A 22,952-nucleotide genomic window follows, 5' to 3' on the forward strand; every position below is an offset into this window, starting at 1 on the left:
GTGAAACTTTGTGAAATAATGGAGAAAACATGAATTTTCCTACCACTTAAGCATAAATGTAACTTAAAATGTTCAACGTGGCAATAAGAAGTTGTCAGATCTGAGTTCTAGTGATGTAAGTTTATATGTTGCTATCCTTGGTGCGTAATAAAAGCAAATGAGTTAGGTGATTTCTAACCATCTGCTGGTATTACAATTCCTTATAAAATAACTGAAGAAAAAATAAAAATGAAGCAAAAATGATCCTACTAACCTATTAATTGAAAAGAGATTTACTTTCTTAAAAGAAATACAGTATGACACTAATTTCTCTAAACAAACTTACAATTAATATGACTTGCTCTAAAGGAAAAAATGTTTCACATGACAGATATTTATTTGTCCTGATTGTGTATATTGGATTGTGTAATTTATAAAAGGCAACTGGCCAAATGTAATAAGTCTCAGATTTTTTTTAAATTTTCTCTATAAAAACATTAGGGAAAAAACATTTAAGCCTTTCTGTCTAAATGGACATTAAAGTAAATGATCGATAGCTTTCTTTCTCATGTTATTTATAGAAAAATGTATGATTAATCTGATTATTCTCAATAAAATTAATTGATTGACAAGTATTGGTGATTTTTGTTATTTCTCCTCTATAGCAATATTTTTAATTTATTTACTGATTCATTCATTCATCAAATTCAAATTCAGCATATATTTTTAGACTAAACATTGTGTTAACCAATGTGGATACAGGAATTAAATACAACTCCTCTTCAAGGAGCTAATAAAATAGAAAAATACATGCGGACCCTGTGTTTAGATGCAGAAGTAGAAATAAGCATGTGGTGGGATGGAAATAGGCCAGAAAAGTAGCTAAAGGAGAGTGAATTTATGGAAGGCTTCTTGAAGGCATGAGTGGAAAAAAGAGTTGGCTTTCTTTTTCTTAGAAATATCCTATCCCTTTATGGCATAATAGAAAATCTATAAACCTATGCTTAATCAAAAACGTCTATAAACTAGACTGTATTAGTTAACAGTCTTTTAACACAGCAAAAATAAAATGATTACTCTCCAAATAAAAACAAAATTGCATTTCTTAAGATTCTCTTAAATAATAATTTCATTAATCTCAGATTCATTAGTAAATCAATATTAATATTTTATCCCACATTATATACAGCTTGCAATCTGAAAATAAAATATTTTTATTAGGTGAACTTTACTCATCAAAGCACATATTCAGTAAGCTTCAAATATTAATATATCAGAAGGAACATTACTTAACTTTATTTTTATGCCATTTTATATGTTAACTATCTTGTCCTGCTCATATAAAATGATTAAGTGCATCACTTTCTGGTGTGCTAATGATTGATACACAAAATGTTAAGAGTATTTTAATCATTTAACAGGATTGAGCTAAGAAACTCAATCAAGACTTAGAGATGAGATCCAAGTTCTGGCTTAATTATTAGGGTGATAAGATTGTTCTCATTTCCCCCACATTCTGCCAGGACAATATATTATCATATAAAGTGGTAGAAACTGGCATTTATCCATGTCTTTTAAATTCTGCAATTTGTCAATTTTAGAGTTGAACGCATGTGATTCTGTGTATATAGCGTCTATAATTCCTAGGGAACTGCAGCCATGCTATTTCAAGTATGCTCAGTATAGGTTCTAATTTAACAAGATGGTTTCTATGGCTAATGAATATATATAAAACAAAAAGTGTGAGTAGCCACATTTTCCCCATTATAAGTCCTCAGATTCCTTAGTGAATAAGATTTCTGAAACTTAAATGTTTTGGTTTCATAAAATACATAATTTATATGGAAATAACTTTCTAGTTAGAATTTCTGCAGTTGTGTTAAAGTAGAAAATTGAAATTCTGAGTAGTTACTTACAAAATTATTTCTTTTACTTGTTCTAAAAATTGACAATGGAAGACTAAATCAAATCATGGAATATTTCTATATATAAGGAAAAATAAGAAATCTCAAACCACATTTTTATATACATAGTTGAACAAAATTTGTCAATTATATATTGCTATTTGATGATTCAATCAATGATTATCAATATTCATATGGATGAGGAAAATCTCAGTGGTTTTTATTTATAGCACTGTTTAAACTTTTTGAACAGTTTTAAAGTACTCTATACCATTGAAATATACCATGTAGAATATGAAAGAAACTCTGTTACTAAGTTAACCAATGTCACTCTTGTTTCTTGAATCAAATAAAAATGTTCATGGAAAGCTTCCCAATTTGTTTAAAAAAATGATACAGTATAGTTCATATACATTTTTCAATTAGGTTGCAGTTGTATCTTAAAGAATTATTATGTTGTTTGCTTGTTTGTCTTTAGTTTCTTTCATGTATGTATGAGAGGACAAAGTGTCTTGTCCACATTAAGCACAACAAAAAGAGAAAAATATCTGCAGGGATTGATCTCTCCTTTTATCTTTACTATGTTTAATTTTCTTTAATCAAAGCTTGTTTGTTTATAACATGAATGTTGGTAACAATACCAACCAGATACATTTCTTGTAACAAGGATCATGGGTAAAATACTGCATTGTACACTTTTAAACTTTGTTCGATTGCATGTTGCAATAATAGAAAATGTTTTGACCTCCTCATCTCAATGCTCAATATTAAAGATTTAACTATTTAAATGGCCAATGAAAAATATTTAATCATCTCCATACTTTTATTAATGATTTTTTTTCATTCACTCCCAATAAAAGTTACGCTACGCATGACTTATTCTCTGTGCATTCAGATGCACATTATTTTTATGTTATAGAGAATACTATTTAAAAAAATATTTTATGTTATAGAGAATACTATTTTAGGACTCTAAGGAGTCCTAAAGCTCCTAAGCTGCAAAAGCTATGGGTGTTGGGTGGGACTTCCAGGAAGGGTAAATGACAGTACACGTGCTCGCTCAACAAACAAGGATAAAACTAGATAAAAGTGTCAAAAATCACCACTTCTGGAAACTGACTAGAATTAGACCTCACATTGTGAAGGCTTTATTCAAAAAGACAACTGAGCTCCAGTAAGAACCATGGAAGTCTATGCTCCCATCTCAACCCCATCTCCCAGCCCTCACAGTAATTCTTCCAGAGCAGAGCAGGATGCTTGGATATGGAAGTAAAGCACAACCTACAGAAAGTCACTGTCGGAGACTGTCAGGAACAAAACAGGAGAATCCAGAAAGGGAGCAAACTACTTGAAAAGGTCGGCACGCAACTACCCTGCGGTGGTGATACAGGTTGAGGCCAGCAGAAATCCGGAAGAAAAGCCAGACATTTAGCAAGGGCACCTCGGAAATGAAACAGTCAAAACACACTCTAACTGGAATGTCACACATCCCTGGTGGTTTGGGAGGCAGCTTGCCTTTGCAAGTTTGTGAGCAGACTCAAGAGAAAGCAGAGAGAATCTTAGCTATCTACTCATCCCTAAGGAACACAAGACCTTGATTAGGCAGAGTGAAAGTTGCAGCAGAGTTGGTAACTGCCTGAATTTTGAAAGTCACCCCCAAACCACAAAAATATCCAATAGCAAATAATGAAACCGGATTGGCTCAGAATGTTTAAGCCTAAATTCTGCACGTATTTTCAATGGCAATCACTTCCGCTAAAGGAGTACTATCTGAAAAAAGGTGGGGGAAGATTGAGCCTTCATTTTAACAGTAAAGCTAATTTTTCCAATTTGTTTCAATCCACATATCCACAAGAAAATTAGAGAGAAACATATACATATCCTAAAATTATTAGTAACATGAATTAAGAGAGTATTCAGAGACATTCTTCTGTATATCTATATCATTTATCTATATATTTTTCTAGACTTAAAAAAAAAAAAAGAAAGTCTGAACCACAATCAATTAACTTGATCACAGGCTTCAATTAGCACTCACAGTCAGTAAATTCTTCACCGAGGTGACAATTAAAGATAATTAGAAGACTGATAATATCTCTAGCACGGCTCGTTTGATAGAAAAACTAACCCCTCGATATTCCTAGCAAGGGAAAAAGTGCTTGCCAGATTATTAGTTGACTAAAGGTATGAAGTTTTTCTCATAATAAATGATTAAATCCACTAGTAAAGTTAGTTTAACCTACATTCAACTAATATAATAGAAGATATAAACATGACCAAAAAAAAAAATAAAACAAGTAATTGTTGGGGAAACTTAGGAAATTCCCTGAAGATAGTAATATGCTTTGTGCTTAACTTTTACCCACTATCTGCTCCCGACAGCATAATGAATAAAATATAATCTTATATAAATGTTCATTATACAGTATGATTTCCTGCACATTCTTTTGTCTGCCTTTCTTTTCTTGTCTGCCAGTAAGGGTTCCTATTTCCTTCAAAGAACAGCAGGAGTTCTGTCAGATTTTCATAGGGTAAGACACTGTGAGATGTCGTAACAAAAATAAAGAATTAATCAGAGTGCTTGTAAGATTATTTAAAGTGTATCTTATAATGTATTTCAACTTTTTGAATTCATGATTGATCATATTTTTCCTAAAATTTCACTAGGAAACTGGGCGAGACAATTTATCTGTGTTTAATGGAAGACATCTCACAGCCTTAGAAATAATTAAATAACAAAATATACCCTGGGTAACTATTTATCCATATTCTTTAAGAATAAGGTTTTTCTCCCATCCTTCCTAATGCAAAAGTTTTGTTTGCACAATGCCATTAAAGCATTAGTGAAAAGATCATGCCCAGTTTGTATTTCAGTACTCTTAACCAAGTAGAAATAAATATTACTTCATAGATTTTAGGGACATTTATAAGTATAGGCTATTTAATTCTGTGGAAATTAAGGCTAAATCAACTGTTTCCTATCAAAATAAGTAAAATATCTAATGTTGTTTTAAATCTTACTCTCTGAGAAGTCTGCAAAACTTTTTATATAATTTCTGATCTGTAACCCTCACAACCAATTAAATATGTACTGAAGTCATTCACATTTGCACATAAAGATACTAAAGATGAAAGAGTCCATTTCCTGCTAAAGATGACACAAATAAAAAGTGGAAAAGGTAGGATTCAGGAAGTTGGACTCCACAGACCACACTCTTTAGATCCTTGAGTAATTACTACCCTGACACATCATTTTAGAGCTAAGAAAAATATCAAGACAGAAGGAAGTAACATGTAATTATTTTCATCAAGAAATTTATTTGAAGGCTGTGTTACTGGCAAGTAGTGTAAACTTTTATTTTGTCTGAAAGTTGAATAATCTGTGTCTGTTTTACCCACAAAATATGTATTTTCTATCAATCTCCATGCAAAAATCTACATAAATGTTCATAGCAGCGTTTTGACAAAACTCAAAAATGAAAAGCAACCTAAAAATCCTACCATTGATGAATGGTTTAACAAACTGCGGGACATCCCTGCATGTAATGCTACTCAGCTATAAAAGGGAAGAACTTACTAGTATGTGTACAACACTGATGGTCTCAATGGAATTTTGCTGAAAAGCAAAGAAAATCTCAGATAGTTACAAACTGTATGATTCTGTTTATATAGCATCCTTGAAATGACAATATTATACAGTGGGAGAGCAGATCACTGGTTGCCAAGGATGAAGGAGGGATGTGGCTGTGGCTGTGGCTGTGGCTGTGGCTGTGACTGTGGCTGTGGCTGTGACTGTAGAGTGGTATAGTACTGGGAATTGTTCTGACAAAATAGCCCTATACCTTGTGATGAATATGCCTAGAACTAAAGGCACACAAACACATGACTGCATGTAAAACAAGTAAAATCTGAGTAAAATTGATGGATCATATCAAAGTCAATTTCCTAGTTGTGATATTGTACTATGGTTATCATAGCTGTTACCATTGCAGGAAACTCAATAAAGAGTATACAGTACCCAAAATACCTCTGTATTATTTCTAAATAAGTGTATCTGAATCTGCGATTACCTCAAAATAAAAAATAAACAAAAAAAAGAACTTAACTTCCATGAAACAAATTTGTATGAAGAGTTAAATAATTTTATAAAAATGTTCTAAAAGAATCATTAGCACATGGTATGTTAGTACTTATATTTAGAAATAATTTATCAAAAATATATCACAGCCTATAAATCAGTACTGTTACTGAACAGCAACAGCAATAGTGGCATCAGGAGAAACATCATTCTCAAAATTAAAAATTGTCCAAAAATATTTATGATCTTGCATTTGCCAAGAATGGCTTATGTTCCTTTCAATTATTTCTACTGAAAATGAAATTGTTATGAATATGAAAGTATAAGAATATGGATGAAGCATATAAAAATTCAATTGTACTTCTAAGAGAAAGCAATGAACAACTGGACATTAAAGTAAAAACAGTATCAATTATAATAGCATCAAAATACAAATTAATTAAGAATATATTTAACAGAACATCTGTAGGTACTGGTAAAAACTTGCTTGGATAAATTAAATCAAAAGAGGCATTATTATTATTATATTAATGCTCCACAAATGGAACTATAAATTCAATATATTCTCAATCAGTAATGAAGACAGTGTGGGTTTTGGTTTAAAAGACATGTATATATATAGCTAAATACAATAGAAAGTCAAGAAATAGACTCACACATATATGGCCATTTGATTTTCAACAACGATGGCAAGGTCATTCAATGGGGAATGAATAGTTGTTTAAATAAATGCTAAAAAACAGAATATATTTATTTAAAAAAGACTCCATTATGTGCTATAAAATTACCTTGAAATCAATCATAGATGTAAATTTAAGAGATAAAATAGTAAGTCTTAAAAAAAAAATATACAGAGGTGAGGTTATAGCTCAGTAGTAGAGCACATGCTTAGCATGCACCAGGTCCTGGGTTCAATCCCTAGTACCTCTATTAAATAAACAGATAAATAAATAAACCTAATTACCCCACCCCACAAAAAAACAAACAAAAATTTAGGGCAGGGAGGATATACCCTAGTGGTAGAACGCCTGCCTAGCATGCACAAGGTCCTGGGTTCAATCCCCAGCACCTCCATTAAAAAAAACATATATATATATATAAATAAAAAAATATAGTATCAAAATTTCTGATCTTGAGTTAAACAAATATTTCTTCATATACCCTAAGGAAAACGAGCATAAATAAAAATGCTAAGTTTGACTTTATAAACATGTAAAACTTTCATTAATTTCCAGGTATAAGATGAATAATTTTGGGGGATTTAATGTATAGCACGGTGACTATAATTAACAATACAATATTATATATTTAAAAGTTTTAAGACAGTAGGAAAAAAATTCAGCCATTTTGGATTAACCAAAAAAAAATAAAAAACTTTTGCTAATGATACAAAACTATTAAAAATTAAATGGTAAGATCAGAGAAAACATTTGCAAAATATCTATCTGTCAAAGGTCTTGTTTCTGTAATGCATAAAGAACGCTCATACCAATTATGAGACCAATAGACAGGTCATAAAAATAATACAAATCACCAATAAGCACATGGAAAAATGTTCACCACATTTGTCATCAGAAAAATGCAAATTAAAACCTCTATGATATTGATATGGCTACACTTTTAAAAGTTGGGCAATGCCAAATTTAGCAGGGAAGTGGAATAACTAGACTTCCATACACTTGGTGGAGTGCAAAATTTTATAATCACTTTGAAAAACAATTTAGCAATTTCTTAAAAAGTTAAATAAATACTTTGCTTCATTACTGTGTCTATCCCATTCCATTTCATCAAGAGAAATAAAAACATATGTTCACCCGAGACTTACACAAATGTTCATAGAGACTTTATTAATAATAACAGAAACTAGAAAAATCTCTGTTGCCCATCATCTGTCTACTCAAAGGATAAACAAATTGTAGTGTATGCATATAATGATAAATTATTCAGTAGTTAAAAGAAAAGAACAAAGAATACACAAAAATAACTTGGATGAATCTCACAAGGATCAAGGTACGTAAAAGAAACTAGACACAGAAGACTACATGATATACAATTTCATTTGCATAAAATTGCACAAAAAACAAGGCTACAGCTGTAGGAAAAAATTATCAGTGGTTGCCAGGGTCAGGGTTTGGAGGATCTAAAATCCAAAAATACATGAGGGGACATTAGGCATTAAAAAAAGTGTTACGTTCTAATTGATGGTGGTGGTTACCTCCCTGTATTTATACTTCAGATTGATCGTATTCTACATTTAAAACTGATACACACACAAAGTGAGTTTAAAGATAAAATTATTAATTATCCCAGCCTCTCTAAACAGCAGTGATACAAAATTAACATTTGGCTTCCAGGCAAAAATGCGTTCTAGGGTGCTCTTAAAGCACACAGTCAAATTCCTCGAGAACTATGTAGCTAAAAGAAAAAAAAAAGCCTCTAAGATTTTTTAATGTTGTTGCCCTTCAATATTCTTACAGAAATCTCAAGGCAGAGAAGGGCTTATCTCAATGATATACGTGGGTTTGGCTTTTATCTACAGAAGTGAGTATTTCTTTCGGAAAAAAAAAAAAAGCATGCTGACTTTTATCAGTTATTAAATAAGCTACCTGCTTGACTCATTAGCACCTCTGTCTGAAAAGAGTAACAGGACCCTCAAATGGGATTCTCCTGGCTTGGAATCAAGAGAATTACTGCCAATAGAGCTCTCTCTGTCCAAAAGACAAATCTCTTCTCTCCGTGATTAGGTGTAGACAAGGATGTATATTAGGAAAGGAATACAAAATAAACACATAAAATTTTCTGTCTGTAAACTCGTGGCTTTAAAAAACTATTTCTCAATAGTTTGCTGTGTGAAATCAATAACAAAAGTAGTGGCTAAGCTCTTAGGTGCTGTAATCCAAATGACTAGATTCAAATCCTAACTCCGCCACTACCTAAAAGTATATCCTCAGGATAACTCATTCATACTGGATAAACCTTTGCTTCTTAACCTATAAAGTGGAGCTAAAAATAGACCTATACCGTAGGATTGTGATGCATTTAGAAAGTTCTCTTAAAAATTATTAGCACATGACCTGAGACAGAGTAGTATTTAATAAAAAAAAAGGTATTATTAATACTATAGAAGGTAGTATATATCATATAGAGGTATCCAATAACCTATTTCATTTTATTCAAATAATTGTGAAAATGTAAATAAGAAAGTTATAGAAATAAAATAATAAAATGCTACTGGCCAAAATAGACATTCAATGCAGGTCCTATATATACCACTTTGTTTTTCATAGCTACATTATTATATTACGATAGTGCCAAATTTTCCAGGTAGATAGATAAAACTATTATTGCTAAGGACTTAGCACTGAAAGCTCATTACAAAGAACTACGTAGGAATTGACTCTTTATAGTTCTTCTACCTATGTATAAATACATCTCTATTATAGCAATAGTCTCTATTTTAAATGTTTTAAAACACTTTCTAAAACATTCAATATAAAATGTTTTGAAACATTTTCTAAAACATTTAGTATAAAATGTTAAGATATTAAAGTTAGGAAGATATTAAAAGTCTTAATAAAAAATCATCCTGTACACATGGCTTGTACTTCAATCTTTTCAGTAGTGCAGACAGAAAAATACAACTTGACAGCAACTCACACTGTGTATTTTAGAATTTTTAGCTAAATTCTTGGGCCCCAAAAGTATTGTGAGACATGCCAGAGGTAATGATCTGGGCAAATTGAAAAGTGTGATACTGATTAGGCAAATAAAGAAAGATATCACTGCTCTGCATGAATCATTACTAAACCATTTGATAATGTTCTCGAGCATTATCCAGTGACAGACTTTTATCAATAGGTAATTAGAGCTATACAAATAAAGGAACAAACGGAGCTTCTAATTGGACCAATATAATCATTTCTTTACAGAAGAAACCAGATATAAAAGTATTTTATAAAATTGGAAATATGTCCTTATAATAATGATATTTTGTGGAAATGTTACAAGGACTTAGAAAAGGTATTAACACTCTGTAACTTCAGGATTTAAAACAAGAACTGCCGTCTGGTCATCTTTTCAGGTGTGTCCTTGGTTCTATTTTATTCTTCACAGATGCTCTATGTAACTTGGCATCATCACTGCATCTACTGTCCAAAGGAAATAATAGCCATAGCCTCCTTGCCTAGCCTTTTGTTCAATGAGCTGAAAAATAGCAGGAGAAATGGGGACCAAGGTATAGCAAGATGCACCACAGTAGAGAAAATTACAAAATTAGAGTTTCTAAAGTAACAACTGGGATTCTTATTTAAATATTTATTTGATGTACTGAACAGATTAATGCTACAAAGCAATATGTCCAGACCATCTTTCAGATACCATCTAATATCAACTAATCTGATTTTTAGAAATTTACTTTATCAAACTGTCAAGTTAGTCAGTATGTATTTGTCATCACAGTTAATTATGTTTGTGAAAACAGCTGACATTATATTTACAACTTGTTTCTTTTTCTGCTTCTGATGTGGACAAAGTAGAGATAAGAATTACTGACAGAGCTTTTTAAGAATTCAAATGACCAGACATTACAACAATAAATAAAACAGATAAAACAGAAAAATCACAACATAGAAACAGAGGAAAAAATAAGGAATAGAGTAAGAGAAATAAAGATAACAGAGGTGAGACTAATGTTAAGAGGCAAACAGATAATAAGAGGCCATTGTATACAACTTTAAGATAACAGCTTCAAAAAGATAGATGACATTGATAAGCTTCTTGAAAGACACAAAATGCCACAACTTGCTCAATTAGAAATAGATAACTGAAAAGCCCTACAGTTATTAAAGAAATTAAATTAATAGGTAAAATCTTCCTCACAAAGAAAACTGGTCTCAAATGGCTTCCAATCTAAGAATTGAGAAGAAATAATACCAATTCTATTCAAATTCTTTGAGCAAATAGAAAAAAAAAATTAGCTAATAGAAGAGCAGGAAAGATGCCTAATTTTATGAGGCCAGTAATATCTTGATACAAAAAAGACATGTACAAAATTGTCTCATTGTTTTTACTGAAAGAGACTGGGAAAATTTCAAATGTATATATTAGAGTGTGATATATAAGAAATGATACATCAACATAGTAGAACATTTTGCAATCATACTGAGACAGGAAGGGGGCAGGGCACGGCCATTTAAGGAATACTACAGCAATTAACATCAAAATGGTGAAAAATTCAGCCCCCAGTAGGCCTTGAGGCTCAAGATGATGGGAGATTTAACTTCCAGTAGATCTTAAGCTTCATTCTATGCTTATTGTCATATGTTAGCATGATGAATAACATGCCTATAGGCACCATGACAGTCCCAAGGGTAGCCACAGATGGTCAAAGAGTGGGAAATGGCCAACTTCCAGGGAATTCCAGCCCCTTCCCCAGGCTAGTTAGACTGGTCCTTTCACTTATCTGCATATGAAGCTACCAAAGCCCACAAAAATGGGCAACACTGCCCCTCACAGTCTTTCCCTCTCTCTCCCTCTTTGGAGACGGCCCGCACTCTGTCTATGGAGTGTGTACCTACTTTTAATCTGAGCACCCAACCCCCTCACCTCATGTCCTTTCTCTTGCCTTTCAATGTATGTCTCTCTGAATATATCTACTTTTACTCAGCTGTGAATTGCTCTTGAATTCTTTCCTGCACAAAGCCAAGGACCCACACTTGGCGGGGCACGTCCCAGAGGCCCAACTGAAACTTGGGACACAGCCCTCCTCGCACCCCACATTTGTTTTCCTGCATCAACACAAGTAGAATAAGAAACTTTCTTTAATACTAGGAACTCTGCACAGTTGTATGCCTTTTAAAGAGCCCCAGGCTTGTTAATGCAAGAAGCGAAGTACAGAACTGTGAATATATTATGAAAACATTTGTGTAATAAAAGAAAAAAAAACCTACGAATAGGTACCTAATTTTGCTTGTTTTTGATTGCCTTTTTAAAAAGAAACATTGGAACAAATGATGAGAAAACAATAAAATTAGTTTATTCAGTGAAGAAGGGGCAAGATAATGTTGGGTTATTCGAAATAAACTTGCCTGAACAAGTGATATTCAAACTAGAGAATCTGCAGAAAATTGCCAATTGGAAAGAAATAAGGAGAATTCTCCCAAGATAAAGTTAAAGCATTTGCAACAGAGTGTGGAGTGAGCTTGGCAATGATAAAACCCCACTATGGCAGGTACTTAGAGATCAGGGGAAGAGAAGCTGAAGAAGCAGCCAGGAAATCAGGCCTGCTTAAAACTAGAAAACCTGTAATCTGCTCTGGTGTGCTCAAATGACTGCAGAGTGACATAATTCCTTTCCCAAGCATGAAACAGCAGCACTGTAATTCATCTTATGATGCCATGGCAGATACCTTGATGATTTTTATTAGTCTTTCTGAAGTTTTAAGAAGACCAAGGGAGCAGTATTCTTACATCCTGAAACCAGGTAGGAGTCACAGGCTTCCATGGATACAACAAAAATACCTTCACAATTTTGTGAGAGTAGGAAAACAAATCTTTGTTTTCACAGAAGGCTCAGACTGGCAGGTACCAGAGAGTCCATCTGGCCTTAGAATCTCATGAGTAAAGATACTAAAACAGAGATAATGATTTGCCCAAAGTTGTAGCTTCAGAACTGGAACAAGAACATACAGTTCCTGATATTAGTCTATTGCTGTTTGCTCTAGAACATTTCCTGATTTCAAGAAGTGGTTGGAAATTATGTAAAATACATAGTCAAAAAACAGTTACCTTGTAGATCCATATACAAAGTATTAACAAACCATGTTTTGAAAAACAAAAAAGATCAACTATTTTAAATTAAATGGAAATCAAATCTGTTTGTGTTTGGATAGAAATTTATTCTCTAGCAAATGCAAATTGCCTCACCAATGAACACATGGTCAGACATCCACATTCCTTCCCCAGGCATTAAGTGTCATTTTTCTAACATAAATAGATGTCATAAGAATTTCAAAAGTAAAACACTGAGATACATCTTTCATTAGTACAAAGAATGTGAAATATGGAAGTATTTAGAACCACGTTTAGTAAATACTGAATTTTTATTTAGTGGGGAAAATGATTTGATATTTGATATTTAACTTGATTACTTTTTATTACTATTAAAGAAAAATATAGAAAGAGAACAAAATACCAACTGAGCCTGATTTTGAATTTGGTTGATAAAGGTTTTGCTTTAAAAAGAGTATTTTTTAAATTCTAAATGCTTTACAGATTTTTTTTAAAGTTCTTAAAAATATCTCTGGTTTAAAACTTCTACAAATGTGTAATTATCATTCTGTATTTACTTGACATTTGGTCACAAAAATAAAGATCACACCAATTAGCTGAGATCCAAAAAAGTTTTATCAGTGATTATAATGTTGTAATGACAGGTCATTTTTAAGGGAAATAATTCAAATATGTGCACTGCATTCCAAATGACACACAATGAACTGAAATATAAAAGCTTTCCCTTCAAAATATGTTCCAACTAGTCTTCCAAATTTCCTTCTGTTTAGTAATAAGTAAATGAGAGTTAGAGCACTTATATGATTCCTTGCCATTCCCTTTTTACCCCCAGCTTTCTTGACCTACAGTTGATGTATAACAACAAAAACACATATACAAATGGTAATTATGTGGCATGATGGAAGTGTTACATAACTCTATTGTGGCAATCGTTTTATCATACATCAGTATCAAATCAGCATGATGTACATCTCTCGATTCACTTTTCAAAAAAATAAGATAGTTTTATAAAAATTAAAATAAGTCATTTATATCAATTTTGAAAACACTACCTTAACTATATATATTATTAAATGAAACCATTGTGTCATAATCTCACAAATGTGAGGTGATCCCTTCAATAAAATGTTGATGTAGAATTTACTGAGTAAGTTTTTTCACATTTATTGTCAAATTTATACATCACTAATTCAGCTTCATTTCAAGCAAGCATGAAGATATATTGTAAAATTTAAATTGTATGTTTTTTAAAAAAAAATTCAAATGCATTACTTAATTGTAGTTACTGGAACAATTCTAACCTTAAGTTGTATTTTAATTACTTAAGATATTTTTATAATTACCATGTCAAAGTGAGGTGGGAAGCCCCATAAAAAAGGGCCACTACTCTCCTGCCAGCACCATCCGGTTCCCTGGCCCAGTGGCTTTATCTCACTCTTTGCCTCTGAAATGGCTTACTTCTAGAAAAGTGGAACTTACCCCTAAAATTCTATTGGTTCCCTGAGCTCACTCCTGACTGGTCCATTTGCATGGAGTGCACTCCTGATTGGTTATTTCCCTCACTCCTCATTGGTCCATTTCTACAAAGCTTCTTCCTAATTAGTCAAATTTTGTTATACCTTATTTGCATATGATGTTGCAAAGTGTAAACTGTCAGTCTATAAAAGGCTGTGTAAACCTACAGATGGGGTCCAGAGCTTGGAGTGTTAACTACTCTGGGCCTGCTGGCGTAATAAACCTGAGTTCGCCAACTCTCCGAGTGCTGCTTGGTCTCTCGCCCGGATCCAGGTTGCTGTTACAACTGAGCTGTAACACTGAGCTGTAACACATTTTTCTGCAACAAAAGCACAAGCCTAAACCACAGAAAGCTTATTTACTGTAACTTTCAGGACATCACTAGAAGTCAGAACACATTGTCTCCAATGCCATTCAGTATAGACAACTAAATTTGTGGAGCACTCAACTGTACAGTGTACAAGGGTCAGAGAATTTTGTTTCTTTGTCATTAAGAATCAATTATCGTCAGATTTTTTTAAATAAAGTGAATGTAATCACAACTGTTATAAAGATTGTCAATATCAACTTGAATTTTATTGTTTTTGTTGTCGGTGGTAGTTTGTTTTAGGTTGTGTGTGTATGTGTATTTTACTGTAACTCAGTTTGTCATCTCAAAGAATTTGATTCAGATCTCTAACAAGAGAAGTGAAAGCTGTATGCATTTTATAAGTTAATCACATAATCAACATTGTCACACCAAGATTGGAAAATTGGAAAATAAAAAGGATATAAAGATTATCAGTATTTGTACTTTTCAAATGTTCACAGTTAATTAAGTTTTTATTTTTAATCTTTCTTGTGTAAATGAATACATCTAATCTGCTGAAAAAATACTTTTTCTTTACAAAAGAAACTTTCTTTTCCTGCCTTGTATACATCCTTTGAGCAATGCAAATTATTCTTTAGTTGATTCCATGCCTAAGTGAAGAAAAATTTTGATTTGCATGTATAAATCAATGAGATCTTTTTTAAGGATTTATCTACTTTCGCTGGAAAACTTTTAAAGTCCTGGAATAGAAGAAGTTACACAGGAAACTGTGATTTGCATTTTAAATTGATTACTATAATGTATTTTCATTATCAAAAATAAAACATAGAGGAAACACAGAATAACTGCCAAAATTAATGGGAGAAGATAATGTTTTACCATTAAGAACTTGGGCAGACACCCCAGCAAAACTGTAATTTCTGCTACTTTTATATACAGTCTGACCTTAAAATGGCTAATTATTATCTTTAAATTATAATCTTATCATTTAAAAATGAGCTAATATGTTTATAATCTTGAAACAGACTAATAAAAATATCCACTTCATGAATTTATTGTGAAGAATATGACATAATGTACTTGGGGTAGTTATCACAGTACCAGGAAAACAGTAAATCTTCATCAAGTGGTTACTAAGAACCAGGAAATAGTCATTGAATCAAATATAATTTAAGAGAAATACAATATGGTTTGTTTTATACGAAAGAAGCAGAAGAACAGAAATTTAAAATACAAATTGCCATTATTGCCAAGTTATGAGTATGTTTATCTACAAGCTATGTTGAAGATATAAACTACAATATGCAAACAATTCAATTTATAACTCTTTCATTATTCTAGGGGAAAAAAAAAGTATCATCAAGGCAAAACTAGCAAAATGGCTGGCGAGAGAATAAATGTACGAAATGGTAACCAAAGCTTATTAGAATATCAGTTGACCCAAAGAAAAGTTCAAAAATATGAGAGATGTAAAACAAAAATACTATTAATTTCCAATACACAAGTATTAGGAGGGAAAAGAGAGAAAGGGATATAGGGAAAGCAGAGTAGGTATGGTGACAAGGACACTATTAAAAGATCTGGCTTTCATCACGGCAAAATGTATATGGCATATGCTCCTAGAATATGGGAATTTGAATTCTCAACATCACTTCTTTATGTATCATTTATATTTGGCATTATGTGTGTCTGCATGGCACTCAGGTTATTTTCATTAAAATAAAACACATCATGAAAGTATTAGGAATATAATCACCCACGTATGGGAACGGGCTGTGATGCAGCTTCTGTCCTCCTGGTTAAGAATATACGGTTCTCTATTTCGTGTGCTTTATTTCTCTTTTTGCTAAAGAAAAGATGAAATACTGCTTTCGGCGGGAAATATTCACTCTATCTGCCAAAATTACCCTTAGTAGCCAGCAATTCAAGTAGTAAATAAATTTTTATGGATAATTAGTTGATTGCATATGTGTGAATTAGAGGCTTTTTAATATTCATGACTAATTTATATCTTTGTATATTTTATTAATTTCTGCTTTGTTTGAAATAATGATGCCACAACACAGAACCCAAATACTTAACAATAAAAAACTCTAAATAATAAGTCAATGACAATTTAGTGATTAAGTATCACCCAAAGCTTCCTTGACAGAACAGTATAATAAGCAAAATACAAATACTGTGGCTCAGGTACAGAGACATGTAAATCATTATTTCCCTTATAAATCAGAAAATCTAGATGTATAACCAACTTCATTATTTTCAACACTTTTTATAGAATAACTTGATTACAGAAAATCAAGTCTTTTTTTTTTTTTTCAGTAGCAAAATTTTCATCCACAGAATATATTTCAGCACCCACTTGAGACTGATAAACACATTTTGGAGACAGGCTTGCATTTATTGAATTTACATATTACCCTACTTAGATTTGTATTTAAGCACTTATGCCAAAATATTGTAATTGTAATTGTTTATTTGCTTTTTTTTTCTTTCACTGATTTTTAAGTTTTAAAAGACAGAGTTTTGGTTTTGCTTTTGTCTTCATTTCCTGGCTCTAACACAATAAAAGTTTTATATGAATAAGCAAATAAACAGTTTGCTCTGAAATATTAAACATTCAAAGACTCATAGCAGGAAAAAAAGTTTAATTCTACATATCTAAGCATGGGATGATAAAATAGTATTATAATTACCTGATTTATTCTAGAGTCCTACAAAATAATGTTTTCAACTGTGGGCCTTATCTATCAGAATATGACATCTCATATCTGATTATAGTCATAGCTTCTCTGCCTACAGCCCCTGCAACTTTTTCACTACTGCCTGAATCTGAAACAACCACAGCAGGAATCCAAGCAGGTGAATGCAGTTGTCCCCCATGGAGACCAAATCTCTAGTCATTCCAGCTGAATAACCAGAAAGAAATTTTTGAAAGATCTGAGGAGCTGAAAATGACAGCAGCACCAGAACATTGTTTGTGTGTGCCACTATTCTGACTCACGTCAGTATCTACAATGGGAATATTTCTGTAATAGAAAGCCTGCTTTATAAAACCTAAAACAGACCATTTAAATTAATATATTTTAAGCAGTTTTATCCATTTTTGGAACTCACTGAAGCTACAAACGTTACATATTTCTCAAAACTTCTTCTCATATTTCTCCATTTTGGCTTTCTCTATTGACTAGACTCACTTCATTACCACAGACCAATGACTGACCCGGCAGACAGTCAATCCAAGCATGGTGGACAAAGAGCACCATTAATCTAAATCTTCATGTCTTACATTTTGTGAAAGAAAAAAGTAAACTATTTTTTGAGATCTGTAAATAATTCTTTAGCTTTTGAAGTCATTGTTACTACAGATGTATTGATCAAGAATAGAGAGACGCCCAATTACTCAAGTCAAATTCAATATCCATTGTACATGTTTTGTGTTTTAGAAAATTTTACATACAAATATAGTAAGAATAATACAGGACCTCTTTTTTTTTTTTTTTAAAGAAACAAGACAATTTATTGATGCTTCCTTGATTTACAGACAAGGGAAGGATGACGTTTCTCTCCATACACTGGTACAACGAAATTCAGGGACCACTTGGTGATCTGAGGACAGGAGCCCAGGTGCTCAGTGAGTGTTTACTGATACAAATTTCTGCCTGAATACCAGAACACCTTAGTTGTTTAAATTTCTAAAACATTTAAATTGTAAATTATAGGAAGAATGTTATAATTTAAGAAATAGAAGTCTAAAATACTTCAGTTTGAGCCCCGACTATTCCATATGTTGATATGTAAACAAATGCTAGCTAGCTACAGTGATCAAAATAGTATGACACTGGTATATAAAAACAGACACATAGATCAATGCAATAGAATAAAGGCCCCGGAAATAAACCCACACATACACAGTAAACTACTCTCTGACAAGGGCACCATGAATTCAAACTGGAAAGGATGTTCTCTTCAATAAAAGGTGCTGGGAAAACTGGATGTCCACATGTGAAAGACTGAAACTCGACCCTTGTTTTATACCACACCCAAATATTAACTCAAAATGAATTAAAGACTTAAATGTAAGACCTGAAACCATAAAACTCCTGGAAGAAAACATAGAAGAAAAGCTTCTCACCATTGTTCTTGACAATATGGTTTGGGAGATAGGAGATCAAAAACAGCAAAAGCGAAAATAAACACGTGGGACTATATCCGACCAAAAATTTAGAATTTAACATCCAAAATCCATAAGGAACTCAGACATCTGTTAAGTTCCTCAAACAAGGAGGCCATTGGACTCGAGTGCCTCTAGCGACGTGGAAGCCTCTGTAAGCAAACCCACATCCCAGCCTGGGATGCCCCAAAGCGGGGAAAACCAAACCACTAAGGACAACCAATCACAACCAAGCACCTAAGCTTTAACCGGTAGCCAATCAGCAGCAGCCTTACTGCACTCTCGCACTTTCTCTGTGAGAGCCTCTCCCCACTCCTGTCAGCAGAGTTCTTCTAACCTCTTCCCATTTTGTGCTGCCTGATTCAAGCAGATGGTTGCTCAAAGAAACTCTTAAAAATCCGAATATACCTCAGCTTATCTTTTTAACAGTTCTGGTGACAGAAAAACAAGCCAGAGGGGCCCCCCTCCCCCCACCTCGCGGCCCCCAGGAGCCCCACCTGTTGAGCCCGGGAGCTCGCTGTCTGTCCGCTCCATCCCGCGGCCTCCGGAGGGCCTGCGACCGCCCCTCCGCCTGGTCCTGGTTCACGAGCAGCTTTTGCAGCTCCTGCGTTAGGAGCTTTCAGGCTTTATTTAAGCTTTTTTCCTTCTTTTTTTCAGACTGGTTCAGGAAACCAGCCGAGTTGGACTGGGTTCGACTCAGAAACTGGTCCGGGTTCGGTGTCTGATGAAGCCCAAGGTCGGACTGGGTCCAAGTTTGAAACCGGTCCGGGTCAGGTCTGACGGTGTCCAGGTCAGACTGGTTCCGACCTAAGAACGGGACTGTGCGGGGTTCGTGCTGCGTCCGACTGAAAGCGGTCCGGGTCCAGTGTGTGGCCTCAGGTGAATAAAAGTTTACCTGAAGGCTGAACAGGAGAAGGTTAACCTTACCAGAGACGGTCTCGAATGACAGTGGCCACAGTGGAGAGCTTTTAAACTAGAAAAGCGTGTGCATTCCGGAGGGGCCTCAGCCAGGCACTCACTATAAAGAGTTGAGGGAAAATTATTTTTCCTCCTCTGTGGTTTCTAGTGACCAAGTGAGACTCCCTGGGACACGCCGCTCACTCCTCAGCCTGCGGACGGCATCCGGGGAAAACCGGCGAAGCAACAAAGGTAAGAACTACCGAAGTCTCAGAGCCCTGTCCGTGTGCCGGGTTGAGACAATGAGAATATAAAATGGTGCAGCCCTTGTGGAAAATATTGTGGAGGTTCCTCAAAAAATGTAAAAAAGAACTACTATATGATCCCGCAATCCCACTTCTAGATATATAATACCCAAAGGAAATAAAATCAGTATTTCACAGAGATGTCTGCGCTCCCTTGTCCATTGCAGCGTTGTTCACAATAGTGGAGATATGGAAACAGCCGATGTCTGTCAATAGATAAATGGATAAAGAAAATGAAAATTATAGTTTGTGTGTGTGTGTGTGTGTGTGTGTGTGTGGTTATTCTTTGTTTGCTTTCCTCGGTTAGCTGGAATGTGGGGTGTCCCAGGAAGACAAACAGGTGCGGTTGGAGCCCACGGGGTGCGCTATGTTGGAGTTTGTGTGCAGAGTACACCAGGTACTGATGGAGGGGCAGGGAGAGGGCAGGCTCAGCCTCAGGGCTGATTCAGAGAAAGGCAGAAGGAGACCCAAGTCACTGCAGCCACAAACGCTGTTTCCCAGAGGAAGCCCTTTCCGGTGGAATCTCAGGAGACCTACAGGGGCCAGCAGGGGAGTCCTGGGATGAGCAACACCTGGGTGCCCCGGGTGCTGCAGGCCACTGGACCTGCACTCACTCATTCATCAGGGGACCAGCTCACACTACTCTCATGAAAACCCCAACATTCGTTATACATCCCTCCCCCACAAATCAGAGTCACAGTGCCTTGGTACCTCCCCCCAGAGGCAATGTCAGGTGCAGGGGGAACATGTTCTGGCTCAAAAGCTGTGTCGGGGAGGGACCAGCTGATTCCAAAATGGGGGAGTGAACTTTGTGTGCATGCTCCACAAAATCTGTAGCCTTCCATGAGTCCAAAGGCCCTGGCGGGGGCCTGAACTTCAGGAGCAGATGATGGGGCCCAAATCTTGAGGTCTGGCAAGGTCCACTGCACATCCTCAGGGCCAGGAATTCTCCCAGCAAAGTCAAGATATGTAGATAAAGATATATATCATATACATAAAATGAAATACTATTCAGACACAAAAAGGAAGCTAAACCTGTTGTTTGTAACAATATAATTGAACCATGAACCTAGAGGACAGAATGCTAAGTGAGATAAGTTAGATGCAGAAAAACAAGTACCGTATGATCTCATTTATATGTAGAATCTAAAAAATGTCAAACTCACAGAACCAGAGAGTAGAACAGTGGTTACCTGGGATTGGGTGGTTGGGGGAAACAGTGAGACATTGGTCAGAGGATCTTAACTTTCAGTTATAAGATGAATAAATTCTGGAGATCTAATGAACACAGTATTATAATTAATTTTAAAAAACTTGAAATTTTCTGAGAGTAAGTCATAAGTGTTCTCATCACACACACAAATTTTATACTATGTGAGGTGATGCATGTATTAATTTGATTGTGGTATCATTTAGCAATGTGTACTTGAATAATTACATTGAACAACCTAAATATATAAAAATTTTAGTTCTTAATCATGACTCAATAAAACCAGAGAAAATAAATACATGGAATATTTGAGTTTGAGACCCTGTTCTTCCACATATTAGTAGGCAAACAAATGAGAGTCAAACATTACTGAACTTCAATTTCCTTTTTTCAGCCATATATTCATGAATATTAAATATATATTTTGGATCAAGTAGTTAATAGTTAACACAGATAGAACGATAAATAGGGATGAGGTATTTTCCATGACCTACAGACTTAAACTAAAACCCAATGGCAGCTATCACTTTATTTTTTTCAAAATATCTGACAAAGTTTAACTTTATGAATGGTTAATTATTTCCATTCTAGTTAGAATTATTTAGGTTTTATGAATTTTATTTTATAAAATATATTATGCTATTTTCCAGAGTTACACATAACTAAGGATATAGATATTTCCCCATTACTTCATTGATAATCAGTGAACACGTATTTGTTGTGAAACTATTATCTTAATGCTTTTCATTTTTTTTTAATTGAAGTACCATCAGTTACAATGTGTCATTTTCTGGTGTATAGCACAATGTCCCAGTCATGCATATACATACGTATATTAATTTTTTTCATTAAAGGTTATTACAAGATATTGATCATAGTTCCCTGTGCTATACAGCAGAAACTTTTTTAAATCTATTTTTATATATAGTGGCTAATATTTGTAAATCACAAACTCGCAAATGTATCCCTTCCCACCCCTTTTCCCTTGTTTGTTTGCTATATCTGCGAGTCTGTTTCTGTTGCGTAGATGAGTTCATAGTGTCCTTTTTCTTTCCTTTTTTTTTTTAGATTCCATATATGAGTGATATCATATGATATTTTTCTTTCTTTTTCTGACTTACTTCACTTAGAATGACGATCTCTAGGTCCATCCATGTTGCTGCAGATTGCATTGTTTTATTCTTTTTTATTACTGAGTAGTATTCCATTATATTAAAATACCATAACTTCTTTATCCAGTCATCTGTCCATGGACTTTTAGGTTGCTTCCATGTGTTGGCTATTGTATATAGTGCTGCTATGAACATTGGGGTGCATGTATCTTTTTGAATTATTGTTCCCTCTGGATATATACCCAGAAGAGGGATTGCTGGATCAGATGGTAAGTCTATTTTTAGTTTTTTGAGGCATCTCCATACTGTTTTCCATAATGGCTGCAGCAAACTACATTCTCACCAATAGTGTGGGAATGTTCCCTTTCTCCATACCCTCTCCAGCATTTATCATTCATGGACTTTTGAATGATGGCCATTATGACTGGTGTGAGGTGATATCTCATTGTAGTTTTGATCTGTATTTCTCTGATTATTGGTGATACTGAGCATTTTTTAATGTGCCTATTCGCCATTTGTATGTCTTCAGTGGAGAATGGCTTGTTTAGGTCTTCTGCCCATGTATAAAATTTATAGAAATTTAGAAGAGAAATTGTCTTTCTGCACTTGGAAACCAGGGAAGAATTTTACAACATCAACAACATTAATGAGCTGAGGCTTGGAGGGATGTGTACTTACCT

The 22,952-nt window shown here is 34.1% G+C and overlaps 1 protein-coding gene across 1 annotated transcript in view; it reads left to right on the forward strand.

Moving 5' to 3' along the window:
• Window positions 1–19,568: 19,568 nt before the first annotated feature.
• The window catches only part of CDH19 (cadherin 19), a 161,005-nt gene continuing 157,621 nt past the window's right edge, over window positions 19,569–22,952 (forward strand). Inside the window, exon 1 of the mRNA XM_072952277.1 lies at window positions 19,569–19,897. The gene's annotated coding sequence lies outside the window, so the exon portion shown is untranslated. The remainder of the gene's footprint in view (window positions 19,898–22,952) is intronic.

Source organism: Vicugna pacos, chromosome 30 (genome assembly GCF_048564905.1).
Source record: "Vicugna pacos chromosome 30, VicPac4, whole genome shotgun sequence".
In the NCBI taxonomy this organism is placed as follows: Eukaryota; Metazoa; Chordata; class Mammalia; order Artiodactyla; family Camelidae; genus Vicugna; species Vicugna pacos.